Source organism: Saccopteryx bilineata, chromosome 4 (assembly GCF_036850765.1).
Source record: "Saccopteryx bilineata isolate mSacBil1 chromosome 4, mSacBil1_pri_phased_curated, whole genome shotgun sequence".
NCBI classification, from domain to species: Eukaryota; Metazoa; Chordata; class Mammalia; order Chiroptera; family Emballonuridae; genus Saccopteryx; species Saccopteryx bilineata.
The window spans coordinates 177339261-177359640 of record NC_089493.1 but is presented as its reverse complement, the minus strand read 5'-3'; positions in this window follow the sequence as shown (position 1 = coordinate 177359640).

Genomic DNA, 20380 nt, shown 5'->3' with positions numbered 1-20380 from the left:
TGTCAGGGGTAGAAGGTGGAGAAGGAGAAAGAAATTGGACAATGGTGTAGTAAGACTTTTTCTGTAAACCCAGTACTGTCAATGGTCAACTGGTGATGCAGGGCCAGCTAGCTAAAGGATGCTGAAAGGGAGAGGAAAGATGAATAACTAGGAGTTGTTACTCGTGGCTGCGAGGATTCTACACTTCTCCTCCCTGTCAGCCATGGAAACACAATCAGGAGAGATTGTCCCAAGGAGAATGAGAGAGATTATGTTCCCAGAGATTTAGGACTCTTTTCTTTGGTACCCAAAGAATCAAGAACCCAAAAGCTGATGAAAGGAAAATAATGTGTATTTAAAAATAAAGAGAGGAACTACATGAGCAGCTGGAGAGAAAGTTTGAGTTTCTATGGAAACCTCTCCTAAAATGTCTTCCTCCGGCAACGGAGCCAACTTCCCAAATGCCAGAGAGCAGTAGAATATGGGTTGAAGCGGTTCCCGTTGGGCTGTCACGCCGAGCGTAACACCCGCAGGTGGAAGGGGAAGACTTCGACATGGGTCAAGGAAGCGTTCCTCACGGGACACCGCCCTTCTGCAGATGACCGGGTAAAAGGGGCCTCCGGTGTTTGGGGACCACATCAGGTATTTTCTTGCAAGGTGCTGAGTAAGGCAAGGGTGCCCCGGAGGTGATCATGTCGCAAACAAAAATGAAAGGAAACAAAACTATTCCTATGGTTCAGCCACCAGGAACTGATACATGGTCAAGCCAGAGGCACGTGCCTGGAGCCCCGCTTCCAGCCCTATGAGCTATGGAGCTTGTCCACCCCTCCAACGTCACTTTGTGTAAGTCTTCCCCTCACTAGGCTTCCCCATTTTCCCTGCTTCTTCCCCGTTCTCCCTGTTGTGTCTTCTTCAGGGTTTGAACTTGGTCTTCCTTTGCCTGTGTTGCTTCCCTTCTCAGGTCTGTGCATGGCTGGTTCCCCTTTGTGTCTTCAAAGAGCCCTCCTCACGGCCCTGGCCGGTTGGCTCAGTGGTAGAGCGTCGGCCTGGCGTGCAGAAGTCCCGGGTTCGATTCCCGGCCAGGGCACACAGGAGAAGCGCCCATCTGCTTCTCCACCCCTCCCCCTCTCCTTCCTCTCTGTCTCTCTCTTCCCCTCCCACAGCCGAGGATCCACTGGAGCAAAGATGGCCTGGGCACTGGGGATGGCTCCTCGGCCTCTGCCGCAGGGGCTACAGTGGCTCTGGTCGCAACAGAGCGACGCCCCGGAGGGGCAGAGCATCGCCCCCTGGTGGGCAGAGTGTCGCCCCCTGGTGGGTGTGCCAAGTGGATCCCGGTCGGGCGCATGCGGGAGTCTGTCTGATTCTCTCCCCGTTTCTGGCTTCAGAAAAATACAGGAAAAAAAAAAAAAAGAGCCCTCCTCACACCTTTTATCAAATGAAGCTTTGTACTTTTCTTATCCCAGGCTCGCTGTCATATTACCTGGTTATTTCACACAAACCTTTTGTACAGAGCTACCTTTTAGTTATTTTTACCTGTTGATTGGCTGACTTGCCTCAATATACAAAGTCCATGGGAGCAAAGGACGCCAGCTTGACTAAGAACCCTGGGTCTGAGGAGCGTGTCTGGCAGAGATGGCCCTCGAGAAATATTGAATGAGTGATTCTTAGCCTTGAGAAGTTTGTGATACAGTAATTAAGATGATATGATAATGAGTACAGGACATACACACTTGATGTTAATGTTACTCAGCTCTGGATGATCGACGGTTAACTAACCACCATAATATCAGGACAAGTCTGCATATAGATTTTCCTAATATATTATATTAAAACTAATAATAATACATTCTGTTTATTGGATAATTTATTTATGGTAAGTGTATAAATAGATGCAGAATGTAAAATACCTATCTACCTGTAGCACAGTCCTCTGATGTAGACTTTGGGATCTCAACTTTCTGGTTGTAAAAATAGATCAGAGAGACTAAACTTGTGAAATTAGATTTTGAACTAAAATTGGTCTAATTCTTAACTTCAGGAATATAGACTCTTTTGTATAGATAAAGAAATGTTGGAGATGAAATTTGAGAATCCCTGAGACAGAAGGATTTGAGTAGGCAATAGAAAGCACATTAGATCTGAATGGTAATGGAGAAGCATGGTCCTTGGAGAATTCTATAGGGTTGAAGGCAAGAACCTGTGTAGAATTGGGAGAGAGAAGCAATAGTGCTCAGTGTGTGGACTGAGTTCCCAGGCATCCACGAATCAACAGGCTTTGAACCTGGAACCCCCTAGGGCTCCTGGGTGTGGTTGGGGTCAGACATGATGAGAATGAGGTCAGCTGGATAGAATTGAATTGGATGACATAAGATCCTTAAACTCCAGAATAAGGAGTTTCAATTTAATACAAAATATTTTAAATACAGCCATAGGCTTTTTAATCATGTTAGCCTACTTTGCATTATTTCATGTCTGTGGAATGCTGAGCAATTTTAAGAGAGAGAGAGAGACAGAGACAGATAGACTCCATAAACACCATCTCCCTTTTCATCCTCAGGTATTATACTTTTTTTAAAAAAAGGCAACTGAGGCTGGAGAGATAGTTGCCTAGCTGAGGACAGATGTGATGTTTGTTCTAGAACCCACTGTCCAGACTCTCAGTGTTACATTATTTTCTTTAGGTCAATAGTTCTTAATGTTCAAAACTTTTTCTTTATCATAATCTGAAATATCTGGCATTTTTCTGCTTCATAGTCAACAGGAGAAAAGTAATGACTCCTTTCAATGAGACAGATGTAGATGTCAGCTTTGTGTCCTCCAAGCATGAGTAAGTTTTGCAAGGAAAAAAAAATTAAACCATATTTCTCCTCTCAACCATTTATATTCTTTTGAATTAATGCTTTTGTCAAAGTATTTTTAGAGAGAGAGGGGGGAAAAACACTGGCTTCATTGTGTTTTCTATAAATGATACTCAGAGTCAACATGAAATTTTCCCCATTTTTAAAAATAAATTAATGAGTCATTCTTCCCAGTGCTTATTTTTATGATAATATTAGCAAGTTATAACTTCTGAGCTGTTGTGTCTATTGATTCACCCCCCTTCTCCCCCGACCCTCCCATTAATGGTATTAACAATGCTTTCCTGCCTACCTTTGGAGTTCACTGTGTGCTCCCATGACAGAGCGGGTATGAAAATACCACGTACATTGAAAGCATTGTACAATTCTAAATAACCCTCTTTTAAAAAACACTAAATCATACCATATTATTTTATGTCTGTTCCTAGAACTATTCCCCAATGCGTTTTGTCTCAGGCTCCTTCTCTGCCCTTCAGTCTTGATTGAATTTGTCAATGTCCCCCTTAATTAGCAGTTTAGAAATATACTTCATTGCTTTGCAGTGTATAGAAGGAAAGGCGCAGGCAGTCGTCCCACTGGGCTCTAAGTTGCTGTGTCAACCTGGTATGAGATCTGGAAAGGCATGAGGCCAGAGTCGCAAATGGGCAGCTCGCAGGACCTATGGGAGCCCAAGAGTGTGTTTAATTTGGTTCATCTGTATAATTTTAAACTAAATAAATCTTGAAGCACTTTTCAAAGCCAGAGTAGTGTACATAGACCTCCATATTCCTGGCTTCTCTTTCCTATTGTAAAAAAACCCCCAAAAAACAAAAAACATTTCTCTCTCAAAAATGTGAATCTGAGAGATAAATGGGGAAAACTGACATATGTCCCCCAAAGGTGAGACAGAATGATTGTTGGCAGAAAGGAAACTATTCCTGTGTGATTAAGGTTCCAGCGAAGTGTCCCTGTCCTGTTTCCCTCACACCTGGCCTTCAGTCATTTCCTTGCCTGTCCCCTGGAGGTATTTGAGTTTATCGCCCCTCTCCCAATGCTTCAGCTTTGCTCATCCTTTCTTTCGAAGTGGGGGGGGGGTGTATCTAGGCTGCTATATTTGTTCTCCACCCCCCAGAAGGTTACCCTTTTAATTGTATCATGCCTCGTTGCCTTCATATTTCCTTCCAGGGGGCATGTCTGTTTTGAACCCAAGAGCTGGGGTACTTATTCCACACCATTACATCTCTGCCTCTGCAGAGAGGCTGCAGGGCTCTGTCCTCTCTGGAGACTGACAGGTGCTTTCTCTCTGCCCTTCCTTGCCCTCTGACTGTCTCAGGAGGTCTTCTGTGGCCCCCGGCACCTCTTCTGCCTGGAAGCCAGGCCTGTGAATGCTTGCTTTTGGCTCTCAGGTCTCCAAATGGTCTGTGCCTATGTGCTGTGAGAGTTCAGCACGTGAGTGAATTATATTCCAGCAAAAATGAACCTTTGTAGACAACTTTATTAATTGAAATATGTCATGAGAATTCGAAGTAGTTAAACGCACCCCTAATGACGATTTTCTTTAAGCTGAGAAATGGGACAGTGTGTCTGTTGTCTCTCCTTTCCTCTACCTTTTTTATTTTCTAAGTTAACTACACAACATGTACTACTTCCGTAACCTGAAAATAAAACTGTGGGAAAAGATTAACAAGACTCTGCAGGATCTCATTTGAACTCTGTTTTGAAAAGATTTCTAGTTAGGACATAGGAGTAAAGCTTGAAGCCATGATACGGAAGTATTTGAATGCCCTTCCTCCCACACTGACCTGCCCCGTTGTTGGAGCCCTCATCCCACTGGCCAGGAGCCTGGCTTCTTAGATGCTGGTTTTTTGTTTACTTGTTCGTTTGTTTCGTTTGGGGCGTTTGCACTTGAGATGCAGAATACTTTCCTAGAGATGAAGCGGTGATACGTGGATTCCTGTTTCCTTTGCTTCTGCACTGTTTGGAGGCAGAATGCAGCTCAGCGCCCTGCAGGTGACGTGAGTGAGGAGGGTGAAGTGTGAGACCGGGGCGGTGTCAGGGACGGCTGTGAGCCGGGCAGTATGAGCTCTGTCTTCAGACAGAACTCAGCCCGGCTCTGATAGGTCGTTACCCGCAGGAGTGCAGGGCTGGTCTAACCTTATTTTGTGACTTTCAAAGTAAAGCTGAACATCAGGTTAGAAATGAGAGGTGCCCTGATGAGCAACACATGTTGCCTTCACAAGCAGTAGAATCTGTGGCCTCTGGAACACTGTGGAAAGGGATTGCTCTCTGCCAACCATGTGACTTCGTCATTTAACTTCTCTGCGCCTCATTGCCCACCTGTTGGAGGATTTTGGGGGGAAGAATGATAACCTGCATGACAAAATTAAGCTGAAGGGTGATAAACGAGGATAATATAATTAAACAGCTACCTATTGAATATCCCTGTTGTTGGGGTTAGCCAAATGACTAAGAGAAAGAAAGAGGTCTTGGTTGCAAACAGCAGATACCAGGTCTCATGAAACAAAAATGAAGTTAGGTAAGATCTGCATCTCCAGGAAGACAGAAGAAGCAGGCTCGGAGGCTGTGTAGCCAGGAACGTTATCTAAAATCACAGAGCAAGACTGGCCAAGACGTTACTGTCTCTGGGACCTAGATGCCTCTGCTTGTCCTCTGATTGAAAGCAGCAGTCCTGCGCACCGGCCCTTTAACACAGTGATCACTCATCACAGAAGAGCCTCACTTCCACCATCATGAATGGATAGCTCAACATTTGGTGCAGACACGTCTGGTTGGCAGAGCATTGGCCTTGTACCTAAGCCCTAACCACAGAGGAGCCTGGGAAGGAGACTATTTTTTTTAAGCTCCTCTGGAATGGACCCAGACTGGGGTTCATGAAATGCAGGATTCCCTAACATAAGAAGGAGGTTAAACACTTAGGCTCCAAACAAAAGAACAGTGTCCCCTGGTGTCCCTGTCCTCAAGGAATTTATAGCCTAATTGGAAATAGATGACCACATTTTAAATATGGTACACAACCATAACCTATTCCCGTTTTACATTAAGACACTTAGCCAGCTCACTACTTCGTGAGTTTACCTAGAAAGACTGCCCAGTGGAGGGGCTTTCTTCTAGGACACCCATTTCCTTTATGGTGCAGTGGCTCCAAAAGCTTGTATTTTCTTGTTAGCCCTGGTCTTGGCTCATCTGGAAGGAGGAAGCAGACCGGGGTGCTATGATCATCTCTAAGAATAGAAAGCTAAAAATACCGTGGGGAGAGGACACGCTCCTTCCCGGCTGCACAGGGCCAGCCACTCTGCAATCCATCTCCTCTGTCCGTCCTCATTTCCACTCTGTTGTCTTCCCCTGGAGCTTTGGGAGTGGCGACACTGTTTTTGCAAGTTTGTGAATTAGTGAAAAAGGCTCTTCTGCTTCATGGATCTTACTCTTACATTTTGTGCCCCCATGAAAAGGTGGGCTTGAACTCTAGGTGGTCTCCAAGCTTGGCCCCTACCCATTGTAGACATCTCATTACAACAGCTCAGCAATCCCCATGAAATTATAAATTCCTAAAAGCAGAAAATATGCCTTTCATTATCGTTGCTTTATCCCCTGTGACTAGTACCATGCACATGGCTCATGAGTGGCCCTCTAATATTTGTGGAATGAATGATAATGCATTAGTCAGGTGTTTGTTTTTTTTTTTAAAAAAAAAACAAAACACTTGCAAATCAAAGAAACCGGGTTTTAAGAGCAGAACCCACAGCTGTGAAACCTCAGGGTGACTTCCGGCATGGGTGAATCAGGAGCTCTCTACTCTCTCCATCCTGACCCTTCTTTTTATAGGGATGTGTTCTTTTTCAGATATGCCTCTTCTCTCACTTTCCCAGAGACTCCAATAGAGAAAGGTCTTATCCCTGTTCCTGCCACTGAATGACCCCGGACTGAATCCGACAGGTAGCTGGGTTGCAGGCTGATCCAGGCAGCAAGGCTCTAGGGTTGGTTGGCCCTTACAGTTCTGGTGAGCCCAACCAAATTCCGTGGGTTGGGAATGGAAGAACTGGGATTCCGTAAAGTAAAACTGAGGTATGCCAGTAGCCAAAAGAATATACACGGCTGACTCCTCAGCCCCCCGTAGTGTGTCTACCTGGTGCCTGTGAAGGTGATTTTATTTGGAAAAGGGATCTTTGAAGAGGTGATGCATGATCTCAAAGTGAGAGCATCCTAGATTGGGGTGGACCCTAGTCGAATGACTGGTACCCTTAGAAGGGCAGGAGAGGAGGTGCACAGGGAAGGGGATACGAAGACGAAAGCTCAGAGTGCAGTCACGCCTTCACAGACCGAGGGCTGCCCGCACTCACTGGGAGCCCAGATTCAGGCATGGAACACATCTCCCCGCAGAGTCTTGGCTTTAGAACTCGGCCTCTAGAACTGAGAGAGAATAAATTGCTGTTGTTTGAAGCCACTAGCTTGCGGTACTTTGTTATGGCAGCCTTAGGAAACTACCACACTACGTAAATGAAAACACCTGGGGTGTACTGCAGGCCTCACGTATTGGTTGAGCTGGTCAACCCGCATTCGCCTCTAAGCTGAATGACTGCAGAGAGAGGGTCGGGGTTTGTACTCCTTTGAGCCTGCTCTGACTTCACTCTCACCGCCAATCTGCTAGGAATACAGCTGTGCTGTCAGCCTCTGTGAACAGACCTCCCTTAACAGACAACATTGAATGCAGCTACCTATTGCATCAGTGAAAAAAGATGACCGACAGGCCCACAGGGCTGTGGTGTCCGGGTGGCAGCAGGCACACAGCTCGTGGCCGACAGAACAAGCTTACACTGTACTCTTTGTCTCATCACGCTTCTCAGCCGTCCACTCACAGCTCCTAAGAGATAGAAACTACACCTCTGGACAACCTAGCTGCAGCTTCTCCTCTGTCGGTGCAGAGTTGCTGTGGAACCAACCTCTCACGGCATCTTGTGCTGCAGGCAGGCGCAGAGAGAGCCCCGGCTGGCCACTGCCTGTGGAACTACCTGTGGTGTGGACATCTGAAAGGCCCGGGTGGATGCTCTCTCTCTTTGTTGTTGTTTTCTAAGTTCTTTTCCCTTTTTCTGAGAATAGGAGCCATCTGATTTTTATGCTGATTCGTACGAGTGTGTTATCTTTCCAGCTCATTAGCTGGCATTTGTTTTCCCTTTTTTTCTGGGCCAGGAGCAGCCCTGAGAGAAGTGAGGATGCTGGCAGGGTTTGCTGGAGGCTGCCAGTCAACAAGCAGGCCGGAACCTTGGGAAGCCGGGCTTGGGATGTGCACGGTGTGGCTGTCGGGACCTTCCTGGAACCCTGGGTTTGGTTCGTGTTTTTTTTGCGGGCCAAGTGGCAGGACCTACTAAAGATGGATTTTTAAAAATTATCTTTAGGACAATATAAGCGCTTTTCATGAAATCAGACATCTTCAATTTGTTTTCAACCCCTGCCACGAAGAAATGGAGGCAGAATAGAGGAGAGAGAGGAAGGAAAGGGTAGCTTTTTAAATTTTTTGGTTTAAGTAGTCACTGTCACAAGTTAACTAACCTGCTTTGTAACTCAATTCAAATCTCAACACCATTTGCTTGTGGTATGCTCATACAACAAACATGTCCATCGAGAACTGAATTATTGAAAACACACACACACACAGAAGAGAATGTCAACAATTTGTCAAGTCCTACCAAATACAAAGAGTGAAAATCCATTTAAAAAGGTATCTTAAGTCTGTCAAGCAAAGAGCATTTTAGTTGCAAAGCTAAGTCAATCGAATATTTTAGATAGAGTTAGTTGCCTTGCACTGATTGGAAGAAAGGGTGTGGGGGAGGAGACCTATTGCAGAAGCCAAACCCTGAGTCATTTCACCCCAGGCTGTCGGCATCCAGTGGCTGTTACAATGCTGAACTCTTTTTTTTTTTTTTTTAAGATTTTATTTATTCATTATAGAGAGGGGAGAGAGAGAGAGAGAAGGGGGAGGAGCAGGAAGCATCAACTCCCATATGTGCCTTGACCAGGCAAGCCCAGGGTTTTGAACCAACAACCTCAGCGTTCCAGGTTGACGCTTTATCCACTGCGCCTCTTGTGGATTTCTGCCCTCTTCCCTTTTCTCCATTCTCCTCTGCAAAAGTGGCATACATTGCCCTGGCCAGGTAACGCAGCTGGTTAGAGCATTGTCCCAATACAGCAAGGTTGCAGGTTCAACTCCCAATCGGGGCACACACAAGAATCAGCCAGTGAATAATGGCATAAGTTAATGGAGTAACAAATCAAAGTTTCTCTCTCTCTAAAGTCAATTTTATAAAAAGTACCACACACACACAAATAAATAAATTTACAGGTCTTAACAGAAGAAAATATGATTCCATGTACCAGCAAGTCTGAAGTCATTGTATGTATGCATGTTAATTAGTTACTGTTCTTTCCTGTTCTATTTTAAAGCAGCCTTGTTTTTGTAAGCACTGTAATATTACTTTGAACTAGGGGCTTATTAAGCACTTCTAAGTAGAACTCTATGTGGCTTGGATTTTATGAAGACATAAAGTCCTTTCTAATGACAACTACCTTTTGGACATCAGATGCTAATACCTGTGACATTGGTGGCAGAGGTTTCTGAACAGGGTTCCCTGGGAGACATGAGAGAGCAGGTAGCTGAGTGACCTTAGACAAGTCACTGAACCTGTCTGGGCCCCCTTTCATTTTCTGGAAAAGTGTTACACCAGATGATTACCAGGGTCACTTGGGGCACAGAAATTCCATGAGTTGTGTTATATCTGTGATTAGAATTAATAAAAACAATAGCTCCAGCCTGACCTGTGATGACGCAGTGGATAAAGCGTCGACCTGGAAACGCTGAGGTCGCTGGTTCGAAACCCTGAGCTTGCCTGGTCAAGGCACATATGGGAGTTGATGCTTCCTACTATCTCTCTCTCTCTCTCTCTCTCTCTCTCTCTCTCTCTCTCTCTCTCTCCCCCTCCCTCCCTCCCTCCCTCCCTCCTCTCTAAAATGAATGAATAAAATAAAATAATAAAAAAATTAAAAAAAATAGCTCCACTATATTGAACATTAGCTACATTCAGGTAGCAGTGACTAAGCATCTGGCAGTCCCTGTTGCATATAATCGCCACACCAACCTAATATTGATAATTATGAAGATACTGCTATAATCTCTGTTCTGTATTTGAGAAGACTGAGGCATAGGGAAGGTAATAGAAAAGTTCCTCTTATTAGAGACCCTGTTCTTCATAGCGGCACTGTATTGTAAATTCCATTCTAGCTTATGTTCCACTTATGAAATGTGAATTAATGAGATTTTGCTGAACTAGGGAACATTTCTCTCTTAATGTCTTCCCATCCATCCTGCAAATTGGCCTTATAATTTTAGGCTCCGGCTTTCATGCTGCTGGACTTGGAAGGATGAGGGATGGTGGAAAGGGTGTGGTGCCTGAAATGCTTATTTTGACCTTTCCCACCAGGATCTTTACTCATACTTAAATTCCTCTGTCTCAGACAGTAAGGAACGTCAACCCTGTCAGACTGTGACTCATTGTTGTTTCCTGGTTTCAAATCCTACGACGCCTGGATGTGGTTCTTCCGATCCATTGATTAATGATCAAACAATCCGACCTCCTATCTTGGTCTCCAGTTCAGGACTCCTGAAGGAGTCACATGTGTAGGCATCTACTTAATGTGCTCTTCTTTCTGGCTCCACGGAGGGGAGGGTTTCATTTTCCGTGCAGACGATCCATCACTCACTCTTTCGGGGTAGTGAGCGCTACCCTGCAGGTCGCCCTGCTCAGATATTGAAGTGGGTGTTCAGCCTTCTCATGCTCTCCGCTGCAACTTACTTGATTTCTCGGTCTCTCAGCATCTCTTTCGTTCTCAGGTTTCTTCCCACACGTTTTAAGTGCTAGTGTCCTCTGCTCACATCCCAGAGAGAGAGAGAGAAAGCCTTGTTTTGTTTTTACGCCTGTGGCCTCTAGAGAAAGTCGCGCCGTTGCAGGTGTGCGGAGCTTTTGCCCGGTTTGTGAAGGGCCATCAGTAGCCCCCTGGAGGCTGAATGCAAAGAAGTGGGTGTTGCCTTTCACGTTGCTTTGCCATCTCTGGTTCCTTGGGGTATTTTTTTTAAATGCTCCTGTGATGTATTCTTTGGATTTTTATTTATTTATTTTTTTCAAGAAAGAGAGGAAGGGAGAAAGAGCCTGCAGTACTGGAGTAGGAATTAAGCAAATTATGTGGCAGGTATATTTAATTCAGTGCCACCCGGGCCCTCATACCCGTGAAATTTCCCTTTACCCTTTTGTGAGACCTCAGCACATGGGAGAACAGTGGCAATGACGCTATTCCAAGCTTCTCAGAATGTGTTCATTTCTGTGTCACCTGGGTCACCCCGAAAGTGTACAGAAATTGAGTTCCGTAGCATAGGGGACCACAATTAAGTAAAAAGACATTAAGTGCTCCTTAAGTGTCACTGTGCCCATCGCTTCCTTTAATCCGAATGGTAACTCGGATAGGCGGTAGCAGGTTTCCTCATCATACCTATGGGGGAAAGAGACTTGGAGAAACTGTGTACTTTGCCTGGGGTCACACCAGCAGTAAGTGGAGGAGACGGCAGCAGAACGTAGGTCTCTGTAGGTTTATTCCACTGTCTCTGTGCCAATGTGAAGCCAACTGACCTCACTGGACTTCCTGCAGAAAGTCATTGGGCCTCTCTAAGGAGACAACACTGTTTGGAGCATCTTCTCCTCCATCAAGAGGAGTGAGCATTTTGGTGCAGCTCAGGGAAATGGATACATCCTGCACTTTGAACAGTTTGACGATAGGTGGTGCTGATGAAAATGTGTCTCCCCTACCACCCAGCTAGCACACTTCTCTGTATACAGCCTGGAAAAACTAGCACACTGCGCCAGGAGACACGTCCAAGAATGACTATCACCTTATTCTTGCCGTGGTGAAAACTGGAAACAAGGTTAAAAGTATTAGTGACTGGATTAATAGATTGTGGTAACATCACAGTATGCAATAACTTGTGTCATTTATAATGCATTAACTAGATCCAGGTGCATAAACATAGGTAAAACTCAAGTCTGTTGCATTGAAAAAGTACATGGTGAAAAGATGTGACTATATAAAAATTTAAAAAAGACACAGGCTATATTCAATATCTGTTATCTAGTGCTATGTATATATCTGATAAACATAAGAATGTGTAGGAGAGAGAGATACACACCTACTTCAGAATGGTGGTTTCCCGTAGGAAGGGAGAGAATGGGATGGGAAGTGGTGGCGCTCAGGGGAAGGGATTCTAGTGTATTTATAATACTTTTTCATATTTGTAACTAGAAATTCCAAGAAAAAAATAGTGTTAGAATATATTGGTTGTTAAATTTCAAGCAATCGGCACGATTCTTATTAGTCTCTGACTCTCTGTACTTTCCAGTGTCTTAATTTAGTTTATAACTATTTTGTTTTTCAAATAAGGGAAAAGTGAGAAAAAGTGTGTGGATGGTGTTTCTCAGGTTGTGTGTGTGCACCCCCCAGGCCCCAGTGTGCCGGGCATTTTCCAACACACTCCCGAGGCCTGAGCGTATGTGAGCAGGGGTGAGTTGCCAAACTTCTGGGTTTTCCAGATGATCCTTGCTGTCCTGTCTTCACCCTCTCCAGCCAGTATGGCTCCTACAAGCGGAGCTGTTAATGTTTTTCTTATCTAACTTTAAAATGCAAAGGCTCATGTCACTCCTGCAGACTGCAGATGCACAAGAGCCTGCCATGAGTTAATTCCTCTTGCCTGGACCAAACATCCTTGTTCTTCTGCCTACTCGAACTCTGTCTAGAGAGGCGGGGCAAGCCCCAGATCTCCAGAGAAGGGAGCCGCAAGGGATCTTTCTGTCCACTAACCCCTAGAAGGTCCTCCTGACCCTTTTGTTGGGGAACCGGCCAGTGTGGCCTCATCTCTCCCTCCTGAGCTGCTTCTTCCCCCTGCCCCTTCTGTTTTCATTTCCACCTCTTCCCCCCTTTCTCCTGTTCCCTCCTTCCTCTTTCTCTCACTCTCCTCCTCCCCCTCCCTCTTCCCCCAGAGACGTGAGTAAAGGAAGCCTTTCCCACCTCTAGACTTCCAGTTCTATGAACTCATAAAATCCTTACCCATTAAACCCTGTCACCCTTCCAGTTGAAAAAGCTCTAAATGTCATCAGCATTGATCAAAGTACAAAAAAAAAGGGGGAGGGGGACGTATTCAGCTTTGACATTAGGCAAATCAAATGAATGAGCTGATTAAGTAGGGACACTATTTGGTGTCTCGCTCATCAGGTAGGAGAATCTGCGGTGGTGTCTGTGAAGCCCCTGAGATAGGGAGGGCGATGAAAATGTCAGGGGCGGCTGATGAGCCCTCACTGTCAGGTTTATGCCCGCTCATGGCTGGGCGCAGTAGCTCCCTCTGCCAAATGGGACTGAGGATGATTCACTCAGCCTGTCTTGTGCCTTCCCAGTAGGTGTTCTCTTCCTGAGGAAGCACACTGCCTAAGAGTTTCTAAGGCGAGCTGCTAATTTTATGTAGATCAATGCAGCCTTTCTTCCCTTTCTGGGCCATAAACAGGGGAGAATTTAGTTTATTCATAGTATATGAAGATTTTATATCCGTGCAAGGGAAACGTGTCTTCCTAATAAGTCTTTAAGTGATTCTTTTCTGCTCGTTTCCAACTCAGTAAGAAGTATTCAAGTAATAATCTCTACAACATAGTGAAAAACGAGGCAATAAACGCGTAATGCGATTGATTAAGTGTAAAAAAGCCAGGCCGTTTGCGGAGTGGGAAGCGGGAGCTGGAGGGAGGAGGACGACTCCTTGTGGAGCTGAGGTGTTTCTCTGTGCTGTTCCTCCAGGTGAGGAGGCCGGCCCTGGGGGCTCTAATGGAGCCCACTCAGCAGCAGAAGTCTCCCAGGAAACCCTGACAGGCCACTTCACCACCAGTGGTTTGGGTTGAGCCAGCCAGGTCTCTTGTTGGCTTTATTTGCTGAGCTGTAGTCTTCTGGGAAGTACCATGGACTGCAAGTGAGGCTATGAGCTCTATTCTCAGAGGGAAATCCTGGCACCGTACCTCAGTACCTGCATTGCCTATTTTTATGTGGATGGTAGTCCTCCTTATCTGCAGTTTTGCTTTCTATACTCTGAGTTACCCACAGAAAATATCACATGGAAAATTCCAGAAATGGACAACTTGTAAGTTTTAAGTGGCATGCTGTTCTGAGTAACATGATGAAATTGGGCACCATCTGCTCGCTGTAGCCTAGGAGGTGATTGTCTGTTTATCCAGAGTCTCCACGGCGTATGCTCTCCCTGCCCATTATCACTTAGTAGCTGTCTGGGTTATCAGATGAGTTATGAGAGAGAAAGAGAGAAAGAGAGAGAGAGAAAGAGAAAGATAGAGAGACCACATTCACATAACTTTTACTGCAGTATATTGTTATAATTGTACTATTTTATTAATTATTGTTGTTCATCTCTTACCGTACCTAACTTATTAATTAAACATTATCACAGGTATGTGTGTATAGGAGAAAACATAGTATATGTAGGGCTCGGTACTATCTGCCTTTTCAGTCATCCACTGGAGTGGGGGTGTCTTGAAACATACCCCCATGAATAAGCTGGGGTTACCGCGCCAAGGACCTTGGTTGTTTTTGTTTGTTTTTCACTGCTGCTGTTACTTCCGTGGGCCCTGCTCCCCAAACATTGACTAAGGGTGATTTGGGCAACTTTATAAGAAGGGAAGAGAGCATGAAAGAAACTGGAATAAAGTGTGTATCCCACACAAGTTGAGACTGACTCTAGAGAGTAAGTAAGTACAGGTTGAAGGAGAGGAACCCCAGTTGGCATGAATATGGGAAATGTTTTAGGGATCAACTTCTGAGTATGACAGAGTGGAAAAGAACTTTTCAAAAGCTTTCTGACAGTTACATCGTAGAATTCCTTTAATAGTCTTTGTCAGACTTGGTTTAATACTGGATTACGTATATCTCTTATTGTTGGAATATATATCTTTAAATGTAATTCTGACCTTCAGAGGGCCTCATGAGACCCTAGGATTTATGCAGGTTACACATGCTAAGATTTTCCCAAGGAAGCCACTATTATGGTGGGTCTTTTCAGGTCTAAAGGGTTTTGACTGTAAGATATCCGTTTCTTCCTTTGATGCTGGTGGAAATGGTGTCCTTTCACAGTCACAAGGAAAGCATTCCAGAAGACACAGGTTTGGGAAGTTGTGGTGTGGTGGTGAGGTGCACTGGAGTTAAAAGAGAAGGCTGCCCCACATTCCCGGCATCTCATTTCCATCCACCCCTCCATGGAACATGTCCAGCCTGGTCTTTATCAGGCCCAGGAGAAAGCCCACTGTCCAGAAATTCTGTGCCATTGTTCAGTCCATGTCTGTATTCCCATTTGGCCAGCTTAGCTTTTGTATTCTTGGCTGGCTTGGGAAGGACCTGGCATTCTTCAAACTAACCAATTAGCTTCTCAATTTTTCAATGGGCAGGCATTGGATCCTCCCCCCAACCAATCCATTTCCTAGATCTATTGGCGTTCTGTGTCCATTATCCAATCAGATCCTTTTCCCAGGCTAGACTGACAGGCCTTTTTGGCCACCATCTTAGCTCCTACTGCACATGTCTTATTATGGAAGCACTTCCCCCATGCCACCCTGACTTCTCCTGGGCATGTGCCTAACAGAGGAATTTCTCCTCTGTTGTTTATTCCTCCCCCATAGTCTGGGTGAATAGACTGGTGGTAACCTAGGAACATTGAAAAGCTGACCCTTGCCTGACCAGGCGGTGGTGCAGTGGATAGAGTGTCGGGCTGGGATGCGGAGGACCCAGGTTCGAGACCCTGATGTCGCCAGCTTGAGTGCGGGCTCATCTGGTTTGAGCAAGAGCTCACCAGCTTGGACCCAAGGTCGCTGGCTCGAGCAAGGGGTTACTCAGTCTGCTGAAGGCCCACGGTCAAGGCACATGTGAGAGAGCGGTCAATGAACAACTAAGGTGTCGCAATGAAAAACTGATGATTGATGCTTCTCATCTCTCTCTGTTCCTGTCTGTCTGTCCCTATCTATCTCTGTCTCTGACTCACTCTCTGTCTCTGTAAATAAAAAAAGAAAGAAAGAAAAGCTGACCCTCTTCCCTACACTGTGGAGGGAGGGTTGTTAATCACTTGGCAGGATAAGGCCGCAATCCCTTGGGGTGTCTGAAGCTATAATAGCTTCATGAAGCAGGCTTATTGTCTGATTCAGCCCCCTGGTTCCAGGCCTAGTGACGTCTGATGCTCCCTGCCCTCTCTTTTCTTAATATCTAGCTACCTACGCTAACACTTTCACCTATTATGCAATTAGATATCAAGGAATTTAACTTCAGCATCTAGAGGGAAATGGAATTAAGGGATGGGAGTGTTGGGGACAAGGACGATCCCTGACTTAAAAGTGAAAAAGATAATTATTGGGCCAATTTACTCGGACCAGGTAGAAACAAAGAAAAGAGCAAGGTAGATTTTTTTTTTAATTTTTTATTTATTTATTCATTTTAGAGAGGAGAGGGAGAGACAGAGAGAGAGAGAGAGAGAGAGAGAGGAGAGACAGAGAGAGAGAAGGGGGGAGGAGCTGGAAGCATCAACTCCCATATGTGCCTTGACCGGGCAAGCCCAGGGTTTTGAACCGGCAACCTCAGCATTTCCAGGTCGACGCTTTATTCACTGCGCCACCACAGGTCAGGTTATGTCATCTTCCAAATGTCTTTTTTTTTAATTTTTTAAATTTATTTATTCATTTTTAGAGAGGAGAGAGAGAGAGGGAGAGAGAGAAACCGAGAAAGAGAAGGGGGGAGGAGCTGGAAGCATCAACTCCCATATGTGCCTTGACCAGGCAAGCCCAGGGTTTCGAACCGGCGACCTCAGCATTTCCAGGTCAACGCTTTATCCACTGCGCCACCACAGGTCAGGCAGATTTTTTTTTTTAGACAAAATTTTTATGGTTGGTTTTGGACAACTTCAATATAATGAATTCGTGTGCTATGAATGCATCCATTCCTAGGATTTTGTGGTTTTGGCTGTTTTCCTAGAAAGATAATATGATAAGGGGGACTACTGGTATTCATTCAATCGGTACGTATTTATTGTGTTATGATTAACAGCTCAAGCTTTTGATGTAGTAGGCCTGGGTTTGCTCCTCAACTTTGCCACTTTGGTTATTTGCTGTTGATCTAAAGAAAAATCTTTAAAATTCTCTGAACTTCAATTTCCTCATCTCTGAAATGTGATTCAAAATTAAATAGCTACCTCATAGTATATTACGACAGTATCTATAATAACAAAAGCAATATCCTTAACACAGAATTTGAAATATATAAGCATTCAGTACTGCTGCTTTTATTATTGTCTGTCTGAAGTTTGGGTGAGTGTTCCAGTAAAGTTCATTTGAAACATCTGATTTCTGTCTCTACCCAGCCAAGGAGAAATGATATTTTCTAGCACAGCTGAGACAATAAAGGTATCTCAGATGTTTGCGGTCATGGCAGTGATGGGTAATATTTACTTGGCACATGTTTATTTTGAACCTGTATCCCAAGCTCTAAATTCAGGAGTCAAGAATTAATGAAGTACAGTATATAGTTGCCTATATTAAATTCTAGTGATGGGGTTCAGATCTGTGGCAGGAAATTCAAGCATAATGCAGTGAGTTAGAAGCAGGTAGCTTGCAAGATTATTACTAAGAATTGAGATAATGTATGTGGAATGCTAAATATGTAGAATACTAAAGAGACCATGTTTCCTTTATTCATTTCTGTATACCCAGTGCTTGACACATAGTAGGTGCACAATAAATATGTACCAATTGAATGAATACCAGTAGTCCCCCTTATCTATGTGGGATACATCCCAAGACCCCCAGTAGATTCCTGAAAACTCAAATAGTACCAAACCCTGCATTGACTGTGCTTTTTCCTATACATATATGCCTTTGATAAAGCTTATCAATTCAGCACAGTAAGAGATTTACAATAATAATAAAATAGAACAATTATAATGTACTGTAAAAATTACATGAATGGCTTTTGGGCCATTGTTAAATTAAATAAGGATTACTTGAACACAAGCACTGAGATATCACAGTCAATCTGATAACCAAGACAGCCACTAAGTGACTAATGGGTGGGTATTGTTTTCAGTGTGGCGCCACTGGACAAAGAGATGGTTCATGTCCCTGGCAGGACCTCACAACTCTCGCCTCTTAAAATCCTGCCTCTGTCATGATTTCTCAGCATTTCTCACTTATCTCGTCACCCTTGAAAATTGGTCTAGTCTATGCCAGGCGCTGTGCTTTGAAGATAAAAAGAAATGGCAGTTAATTTGGTCACTAACGAAGATGGTGGTCATGTAAATGAATGACGTCTATCCAGGTGACACGTTATAAAGGAGGTGGACCCACAGTCCGGTAGGAGGTGGAGGTTAGAATATCCAAAAAGGGAAGGTGCTTGAGGAAGATTTGGAGGTATCAGTAGGACTTGTTTAAGTAGATAAAATTTTCATGGAAGGGTAAAAATCCAATATTTGGCTAATTCCTCCAAAACAGCTTTTTGTTCAGGGTTTGTCGTGGCCACTGTTGGTGCTTTTCAGCAGTGCCGACATCATTACTGAAGTAGCAATGCAGTGCATATGAGACCTGTGTCCTCAATTAACTTCTTTTATCAGTTTCAGCGAGGTTTCTTTTTTCTTTTTCAACCACCAGATTGACTTGTTCTATCAACATCAAAAAAAGAAAACAGTCTTAGTCCCTGAGTAATTTGCTGGCCGCCCACAAACCGCTGTCCAAACAGCCGTGGACGTTGGCCATGTTGTCTCCAGAACCTGAGGCAGGAAATACAAATCAACTTCTTTATTTTTGTTTTCATTTATTTTTAGAAGAGCTTATGATAGTTATTTTCAAAATATATGTGGAGGAGAGGTAAACTTGTATATGATGCAAAAAAACCAAAGTTGTTTAGCTTCATGGTTTTTTGTTTCGATATTAACCGTTATTTTATTTATTTATTTATTTATTTTGAAAATGAGAAGGAAGGAGACGTGATTATCGATGAGAGGAGATTGAACATCTCTTTGTTGACGTTGTCATTCAGTGAACTCTCTAAACCCTGACTGGAGCAAAGATCGTCGCAGCCTCTTGGATTAAAATAGAGGCATGTTTGACTCAGAAAATAACAGTCACGCCTCAGAAGGCTAACCAGCTCCTTGCTCCAATCCGAGCCTAGATGAGATAACACCAGGGTATCTGCTTGCCCAGCCAGATTTTCTGCCTCAGTTTCTCTCCCTTAAATAGACAAAGTCAAATTTCATGGGAAGACTAAGTTTGTCACACCCATGAGATTTTGGGACATGAGACACCCTGTGAGGTCAACATATTGATGGAAGGAAGGGTTCTCACTAACAAAGTACTTCCTCACTCGCTTCATCTGCACAGTGAGGTGCAGAGAAACCTCTGCTCACCCAGTGTGCCCAGAGCAGGGTGGTCCCCCAGTCTTCCTTTGTTCCTCATCCTCCTATTCCCTGCCTCATTTTCCTCCTTCTCATCAGGATCTTGGAATTTATATCATCACTGATCTCTCTGTCACATATATTGGTTAAGTTTTAATGTACTTCTAAGGTGGGTTATCCAGATGTGTTTTGCTCATGTGTTGCAAAACATTACAGCATAAGGGGTCTCTCTCTAGCATGGGCTGAGGTTGGCTTACTTCAGAAGGGCAGAAGCTATGGGCAATGTGTGCCATGTGTTCAAGTGGACAGCGTAGCAATCTCTGTAGAAAGAGTGTTTTTCTTTCCAAATGATTCAGAACTTTTTGAATTGAGGCAAGTGAGCCCAGGGAGGAAGTCCAGTTTTGATTAGCCAGGACAAAGCCAGAGGTCATTCCTAGATCCCAAAGCATAGTATCACCTGAGCATGAATGGTTCCCTAAGGGAAAATCAGAGTTGTCTACCAGAATAAAAATAATAGTATGTAGGCAGAAAAACAGATACCCACTGCCATGAAGGATCATTTTAGACTTGAACCATTTGCTGGTGCATTTCTCTTTGCCTGGACTAAATATTCCCATATTCTCTACCTTTTCAAAGGATACCTATCCTTAAAAAGCCCTATCACTATCCACTTCCTGTCATGAGCTTTATCTGATGCCTGCTCTCTGGGCGGTATACCTCGTGGCCTAGTGAGTCATTCAACCACACATGTGTGTCCATGGAGTTATCCCCTCCACTCTGTGAGCCATCCCAGAGCAGGACCACTCCCATAAATTACATCGTTAACTCTCGGGTTTTCATCGGCCTTGGGGGAAGGAATGACATTAGGAATGAATGAAGAAACATAGACGCCGAGATAATACTAAATAGGTGCAGCAGAGTCTGGCATGATAGATGGATGGCATGAGGAATACCTCCCTGGGTCTGATTTCTATTCCTGAGATTTCTTCCAGTGCCGACTCATGCATTGTGGGCATGTATCCTAGCATTGTTCACTACTTCC